The 8403-nt window shown below is 49.4% G+C and overlaps 1 long non-coding RNA gene across 1 annotated transcript; it reads right to left on the bottom strand.

The window, feature by feature from the left end:
* Positions 1–244: 244 nt before the first annotated feature.
* Positions 245–3942, bottom strand: LOC140219621 (uncharacterized). The gene is made up of 2 exons (XR_011895906.1): positions 3418–3942; positions 245–3235 (listed from the first exon to the last, which is right to left on the bottom strand). It is a non-coding gene; the product is annotated as an uncharacterized lncRNA (long non-coding RNA).
* Positions 3943–8403: the final 4461 nt, after the last annotated feature.

The raw sequence follows: 8403 nt of genomic DNA, 5'->3' as shown, positions 1-8403 counted from the left end.
GCAGCGCATGGAACTTAGTTTGGCGGGCGCCAGATGACATTGCTCAATCCGGAAGCGGAAGTGCAAATTTTTTTTTAGAGCAAAATTCAATATGGCCGTTTTTTGCCGGTCGCGTACGCTGGTACGCGCCGTGCTTGCCCTGCAGGCTATGCGGCATGCCTCAATGCCTTCGCTGCCGCGTAGCTGGTGCGTTCTAATTGCCAAGAGCCTCTACTGACGCCCATACAAACAAGCCACAAGTGAGTGAACAGAACGCGCGACTTTATTGGCAGAAGACAAGCAGTGTACATTCTCGTGCAATAGCAGAAATAAAATTTGCATGTCGAGATACGCTGGAATCATTGACGCGAGCTCGTAAACGGCTCACCGTCGTCGTCGCACGTGGTGGTCAGGTTAACGAGCAACAACCAGCAGCGGAAACATATTGGACAAAGTGTGCCACTTGTTTGCAGCGACAGTCGCCGTTAAAAATGCCCAAATTGTATTGCGAAGCAATCGGGAGACGCAGGCATCTGCTGCCGCAGCCTACACAGCGACATGGGCTACCCCAGATTTTAGCCGTTCACTCCTTTCCAACCTGCACGTTTCTTTTCTTTCGGGGGCCGCTAATGTGTGGCTCACACTTGGTGTCTCACATTGTCTCACTATGGACAAGTCGCTTTCGTGGGCATCGCCTCCATCAGCTACTTTTGCGGGCCTTTCCAACCATCTGGCTATCAACTTCATACGCATCGGACTATGTAAGCACGTATGCTGGTCTCCGTTCATGCCTAATTGCGGCCGAGAAAGGCCAGAGGCACAATATGCCCATTGCTGCAGCAGGAAAGCGCGAACGGGGAGCACGAATCACGGTACATGAAAATTGGGAGTCTATGTCGCTGTGCAGGCTGCAGGAGTGAATGCTTACTTCGAGTGACTGCTTCCCAGTGCAACCGACCAGGCTGCAATATTCGAAAAACATAACACTGCGACCATAACCAAGTGACATAACAGCAAAATTACACAGCAATCAGTCACCGCATGAGGTTCAGACAATACATTATACATTGGCGACGAACCATATGGCAACAGTGAGCATTCACATACACGGGTCTCTTAGGGTACATTGAGCTGCCTACCTACAGGCGTAGTGCCTGCCTTCGTCGCACGTGGTGGTCTACTAACGAGCAACAACCAGCAGCAGAAACAGATTGGACAGTGTCCCACCTGTTTGCGGCGACAGTCGCTGTTAAAGATGAGCAACTTGCAGTGCAAAGCAATCGGGTGACGCAGGCATCTGCTGCCGCAGCCTACGCAGCGACATGGACTACCCATCATTTTAGCATCGACTCCTTTCCAGCCTGCATGTTTCTTTTCTTTTGGAGGCCACTAATGTCTGGCTCACACTTGGTGTCCCACATCGTCTCAATATGGAGAAGTCGCTTTCGTGGGCATCACCTTCATCAGCCACTTTTGCGGGCCTTTCCACCCAACTTCATACACGTCCGACCATCTAAGCACTTATGCTGGTCTCCGTTCATGCCTAATCGCGGCCGAGAAAGGCTAGAGACAATTTGCCCATGGCTGCAGCAGGAAAGGGTGAACGGGGAGCACGAATCACGGTGTGCGTAAATTGGGAGTCGATGTCGCTGTGCAGACTGCAGGATCAAATTCTTGCGTCGAGAGGCTGCTTCCCAGTGCAACCGACCAGGCCGCAATATTCGAAAAACATAACACTGCGACCATAACCAAGTGACATAACAGCAAAATTAAACAGCAATCAGTCACCGCATGAGGTTCAGACAATACATTATACATTGGCTACGAACCATTTTACAGGCATATGCTTGCCTTTGTCACATGTGGTGGTCTGGTAACGAGCGACAACCTGCGGTACAAACAGATTGGACAGAGCCTCGCACCTGTTTGAACCAACAGTTGCCGTTGAAGATGAGCAACTTCCATTGCGAAGCAATCAGGTGACGCAGGCATCTGCTGCCGCAACCAACACAACGACATGGACTACCCGGCATTTTAGCGTTAACTCCTTTCCAACCTGCACATTTATTTTCTTTCGGGGGCCGCTATGTGTGGCTCACACTTTGTGTCCCACTTTGTCGCAATGTGGACAAGTCGCTCTTGTGGGCATCACCTTCGGCAGCCATTCTTGCGGGCCTTTCCACCCATACGGCCATCAACTTCATACACTTCGAACCATGTAAGCACATATGCTGGTCTCGGTTTTGAGCAAATCATGGCCGAGGTAGGCCACAAGCACAATTTGCCCATGGCTGCAGCAGGCCAGAACGAACGGGGCGCACCAGTTACGGTGTGTGTATACTGGGAGTCAATGTCGCTTTGCGGACTGCTGGAGCAAATGCTTACCTCGAGGGACTGCTTACCAATGCAACTGACCAGGCCCCCACATTTGAGAAACGTACCACAGTTACCACAACCAAGTGTGGCAGCAAAACCAGATTCTGCAATCAATCACTTCACTGTAGCTTGCACAAAAACCCAGGCTATCAAGGAAGAGGAGCAATCATCAACGAGACTAGGAATATGGAAAATGAGAAAGCTTGCATTCAAGAGAGAAGCCACTCTGCTCTGCAAGCATTGAAGGCTAAAAACATCAAGAAAAGTAAAATGGTGCATAGCACATGTGCATAGGTTAATGCAAGACGCATGCCGATGCTGCATCCGCTATTTCAGGAGAGGAATTGCGCATGACATACACTAGAAGATACTGCTACAGATATGTTAGGCTGCTAGACAGTGACTGGTATTAAGTATCAGCGAAGAATCGGTTGACCTTTATATTTGGATGAGGATGAATGACCTCTAACAAAAATGGGCAATGAGAAAGCTTGCATTTATAGAAGAAAAATTACACTTGGCACAAACGGAATTAACATGGCTAGGAAGCTGATTAAGGGCAAACTGATGGAACTTAATCTTTTGGCCAGCGTCGTCCGTGCTTGGTCAGATGTTGCAGGTGCATCTGAAGACGAAGAATTTCCATAAAGTCCTTTTTGAGTTACCTGGATGACTCAGCCAAATGTCCGTGCTGGTGGAATGGTGGCTGAAGCTCTTTTCAGTCTTGACACAGTCCTCTGCAGACTTGATATCTCATTCATATTCTTCTGCATGTGCTTCTTTGTTCTTGGTGTAAAAGCCTTGCAAATTCGGCTCCAGCCCCTTCCTGTTGGCGCAGATAGGAGCTCCTGTGATGACCAAGATGTGCTTGGCATAGACTCTGTTGGGGCAAAACGGTGACACATGAGATACAGCACAGATTAGCCAAATTTATGTGTGTTTTATATGTTCGAACCAATTATACTGAACCATAAATATGAACAAACATTCATATCTGCTGCAAACAGCAAGCCAATACAGCATATATCAAACATATTTATTCCTGAACCATGTGTTGTTTACCTTGTAGTAGTAGCCAATGTCCACACAATGACCTTGTTGTAGCAGGCAGCAGCTTCTGTTTAGTGCGTGGAGTGTGTTGCTTTATACTGGTGCCGTCCTCATTACTGCATGTCTGGAACAGAAATTTTGACTGAATCAGAAATTGAAAATGCAAAGTTTTGCAATATGAAATGCAAAAAGGTGTGACATATATGTTGTAATGATTTGCGACTACAGAACACATGCAAATGTACACTGTCTGTTCTAGGGTGCTTAAGCAGCATGTTAAATAAATATTGCTATTGTCCATAAAATTGATGTCTGCCTAACTACAATGCATGTCAACAGCGCAAGTACTATTAAGATCACAAATGAGAACATTTGTGGGTTCATTTATACACTAGAAGTGATCACACTGCTAGTTCCACAAGCAAATGCATGAAAGCCATGAAGCTATTAGAACTGATGCATTATTTTTCTGCACGAACGTGATGCACCGCTTCACTACTGCAAAAATAAATGCCCTACGGTAAACCAATCTGAACAGCAAGAACATTTGGAACCAACAAGTACGAAATATGGGTGAATTATCATGCTTGCAACTGTTCAATACATTAAATTCTGTACTTTCACTTGATTTTACCAAAGGATTATTCGGTTTTGTGGACGAAAGACGTTGCCGGCCGACTCGAAAAAAAAGTTTAATATGTATATTGATAAAACTACTCAGTCACCTACAACCATGGCTACAATAACATGAAAAATGAGACGCGCGTTCCGATATCGCTCTTTCTTTCCTGGTTGTGTGTGTAAACCAAACGACAGCCTCGCAAGTAAAGGTTTATTTAGGAAACAGCAACTGAGATCCTCACTGCCCATATGTAATGCAGGATCTAGTTCGTTAACTTGTGCCCGCCTGGAAGGTAATGAGACGGATATTATATAACGATTCAAGCAGCGGTGTTAAACGACTCACCGTTAATCCAGCTCCCGTTTCGATGCAGACCTGTTCCGAATGGCTCACGACCGAAACCCAACTACCGGGCTTACATGTCCGCTTGCAAACACGTAACTAGCCACCCTAACGTAACTTCACCCCAAGTTAAATAACGCGAGACATCGAAGCGCAAGAAACTAGTTGTAGAAACAAAGAAGCAACCAGTCTTGAGTGTACGAACGAATGAATACGTGCCGCCGTGCACTCGGAAATACCGGTAAATATTTTAAATCCAGGCCAGAGGTCACGTGAAAGATCGATGATGCTGAACGCTATTTGCGTTTATAATGGCGAAGAAACAATAAACTTACTAACAAAGAGTACAATATCTAATTAGCAATGATAATTTTGCCCTGTTTTTATGTAAAAGAAAATGCTTCGGTAATTCTAAGAGAAAGTTTGTAAGATAAAATTGCGCTTATTACGACGCCTCTACCGGGAAATGTTGGAACTAACGAACGCATCCCGAAGTGATGCTACTACGTCGGCTTTGTTAGCAGCGGCGCGCGGTCGATTTTTTCGCCCTCTGTGGCCATTTGTTGAACTTGAGAGTGTGCTACCCCTGCTTTCCCGGCGGGTCGGCGAACAGCGTGGACATTCCGCGCGCGCTGCGACCATGCTTCTGCGAGACCGCCTCGCGTGGCCGCCTTCGAACGCACGACCGTTGGCGTGACCGAACACGCGAACGACCAGGCGTTGGGATCCAGCATGGGGCGAACATATTCGCTCGCAATGCGGTCGCGGTAAGTCGGACTTCTAGATTTGTCGCGCGCCCATCGGCATGTTTTGGGGATAGCAACTCGGCTAGCAGGCATTGATCTATGAAAGGTGCAATAAATACCCTTGTGATTGTTTGCACTACTGTGTTGTCGTTCCTTTGTCCCAAGAGTACGGAGGAGAACCCCGTATCTCCCACATCTGGCTGCCCAACGTGGGGCTCTTGGGGCATCGGACGAGACCTTTGTTTGAACCGAAGCGTAGGGCTAGCGTGGATTTTGATCGCTAGCGTTGGCGGCGTGCTTTCGTGAGCGAGGCGGCGGTGGCTGTAGTGTGTTTGAAAACGTCAACATGCTAAGCTTTTTCGCAAGTGTTTTCTTTAATGACATTCGTCAGTACGAGAGCCACGTGGTCTGCATCCTGGGAGAGCGAGGCTGAGCGCCCGCGGAGCAGTGGCAAGCCTGAAGCGAGTGAGTACGGAAGCCTCGTGGGTGCTCCGAATTTCTTATGTAAATAGCTTCTTCTACCTCTTTGACTCGGATGAAGTCGCGGCTCTGGGAGCCGGGTGGCCGCGGGCCACGGGTGCCACGACGGGCTGACTGGTATTGCGGCCTGGCACCGGGCGCTCCGACACCGTCTGGGACGGTGGGCGCCGTCAACTCGGATGCTGTGTGCACCGAGCGGAGTAGGACCACCTCACAGAGCTCTCCTCGCGGCTGCCTGTTTGCGCTCATTTTGGGTGTCGTTTGTTTTTGGATGCCGGTTGTTGTGAGAGTAGCGACGCTTTAGGCCTAAGGCTTTACGAAGCTACCTGTCGCACGTGGAGGGACACAACCTGGTGGACCGTGGCGTTGAGGCGTTGCAATTTGCTTCCCTCATTCTATTTAGCCTCGCACGAATTGAAATTACTCGTTCGACTCAAGGAAGCGAGCTTCGTTCACGTGAACTTAGCAACTGAGTAGCCGCCCGATCTTTTGCTAGCCGAGTTGAACATCGTACCACGTGGGCGATGCGCATGCAGAATTCCTCTCCCTTGCACTACTGTAGTGTTTGCCCAGTGTGTTGAGTCTACGCAGCGTGATTGCAGTCACCCCTGGTTTGCCGTCACCTGCACATCGTCTGCGCTGCTGCCCCGGACTACGATCGAGCCACCCCGGGCGATGGTGATGCTGTGGCCAGTTCGGCGCGGCGACTTCGGCGGCCTCCTGTATCCAGCTCACAACCCTCGGCGGCGGACAAAAGAGCCGGCGGTCACCGACAGCTACGGCGGCTCTTGCCAGCAGGGCGCGTCGGCGCGAGCGACGCTTGCTTGTACCGACTACTGCGTCGTCGTGTCCGGAGTCCTTGCCTGGGATCGTGCCATCGAGTCGCAAAGCTGCTGCTGTGACCGGCGGACGCCAGCGGTGTACCCCAAGGACAGTCGGCTCGCATGTTATGGACAGCGTGTGGACACTTCCCCGGCGCGGCCACTGATGCATGTACCACCTTGTTCACGAAGCACGTGTTGATGTTAGACTGTGTGAAAGGTTTCGCCGGAATATGTAGTGATTTAAGGTTGGGGGGATGTGGGGATGCGTGACTCTCACGCCTCCCCTGAGATCTAGTTTTCCCGCATAGCTCGTCTCCTGCAGGGCGGCTTGGCCCGCCGCGTGGCCGCGGCGGTCGGAGTGGTTGAAGCGCAGTGCGAGAGATGGCGCTAGTGTTGCGCTGCGGCGGGGTTGCTTAGGCGCGGGAAAGAAAGGCGCTTGGCTCTTTCCCGGCGGGTCGGCGAACAGCGTGGACATTCCGCGCGCGTTGCGACCATGCTTCTGCGAGAGCGCCTCGCGTGGCCGCCTTCGAACGCACGACCGTTGGCGTGACCGAACACGCGAACGACCAGGCGTTGGGATCCAGCATGGGGCGAACATATTCGCTCGCAATGCGGTCGCGGTAAGTCGGACTTCTAGATTTGTCGCGCGCCCATCGGCATGTTTTGGGGATAGCAACTCGGCTAGCAGGCATTGATCTATGAAAGGTGCAATAAATGCCCCTGTGATTGTTTGCACTACTGTGTTGTCGTTCCTTTGTCCCAAGAGTACGGAGGAGAACCCCGTATCTCCCACAGTACATTTGCATAATGCACACTAGTGGAGGGACTCCAATCCACGCTGTGTAAAGTGCAATAGGCACCAGTACCAGTAGTTGCCCAAATTGTGGTTCAGAATTATGCTGGTGCTATAATCGGTCCCATCTTCTTCGATCACATACTCACTGGACAGTGTTACATCAACAAAATCCTTGAAGGAGTGGTGGATGAGTTTCTCTGTGAAGTCCCGCTGCCACCTCTTCCGCTTCTGTGGTATCAGCAAGATGGGGCACCCGCACACAGCAGCAGCCAAGCACGAAACTGGCTGGATGCGACTTTCAATACGCAATAGATTGGAAGGCACGGGCCTGTGAATCGGCCCGCTAGGTCATCTGACCTCTCTCCACTCGATTTCTTTCTTTGGGGTTATTTATGTGAATGATCGTGCTTACGCAATTGAGATAGAGTCAGATTAGTTCAAGGGAAGGATAACGGATGTCTGCCGTAGAACTCTGGCGTCAGTCATCAAGAAAGCCACTGAAGATGTTTCATATTTAAAACAGCGCCAAAAAACTCGGACAAGGAAGGACACAGAACGAGCGCTGACTGCCGACAACACCTTTACTGAAGCGTGCACAAATATATACAATTCGCAATGGGCATAAAGAGAGTAAAAGAAGAAAGGGAAGGCAAGTCATCGTCGTTCAACTCCTGCGCATGCGTCAATAACGTTAAACTTGAGCAATGTTAGTGACATGTTAGTCACACATTCAGCCACACAAACTATAAACAGAAATACTAGTGACCTATTTCACTAAGTGTCCCTTAATTCATAGAATAAGGGTTCTCTCTTTAACATGTCCAGCCTGCTCAATTGTTAGCGGAGGTGTGGTGTACAACCTTTACAACGAAGTGACCGGTATTACTAACGATTTTGGAGGTCCCAGGCACTTTCTTATGTCTTTGACTGTACATGTCAATGCCCATCTATCTGTCACCCTGAAGGTCCAAGTCAAGTAGGTCCACTTGCTAAGTTTCTGTTACTGAGTAAGATGCATGCCAATCCCATTTTTTCTAAGACTTGCATGCCAAAGAACCAGCAATAAGTGCAACATTTTTTCTCAAAGTATACATCAGAAGACACTTCTTGAAGCAAACCAGCTTGGAGCCTTTATACAAATGCTGTGCTTAGTCACTAAAAGTCGTACCATAACGTGTTTGAAGAAAA

This window comes from Dermacentor andersoni, chromosome 7 (genome assembly GCF_023375885.2).
Source record: "Dermacentor andersoni chromosome 7, qqDerAnde1_hic_scaffold, whole genome shotgun sequence".
NCBI lineage: Eukaryota > Metazoa > Arthropoda > Arachnida > Ixodida > Ixodidae > Dermacentor > Dermacentor andersoni.
Note: the sequence above shows the minus strand (reverse complement) of the source record. Positions and strands in the feature narration are given on the sequence as shown.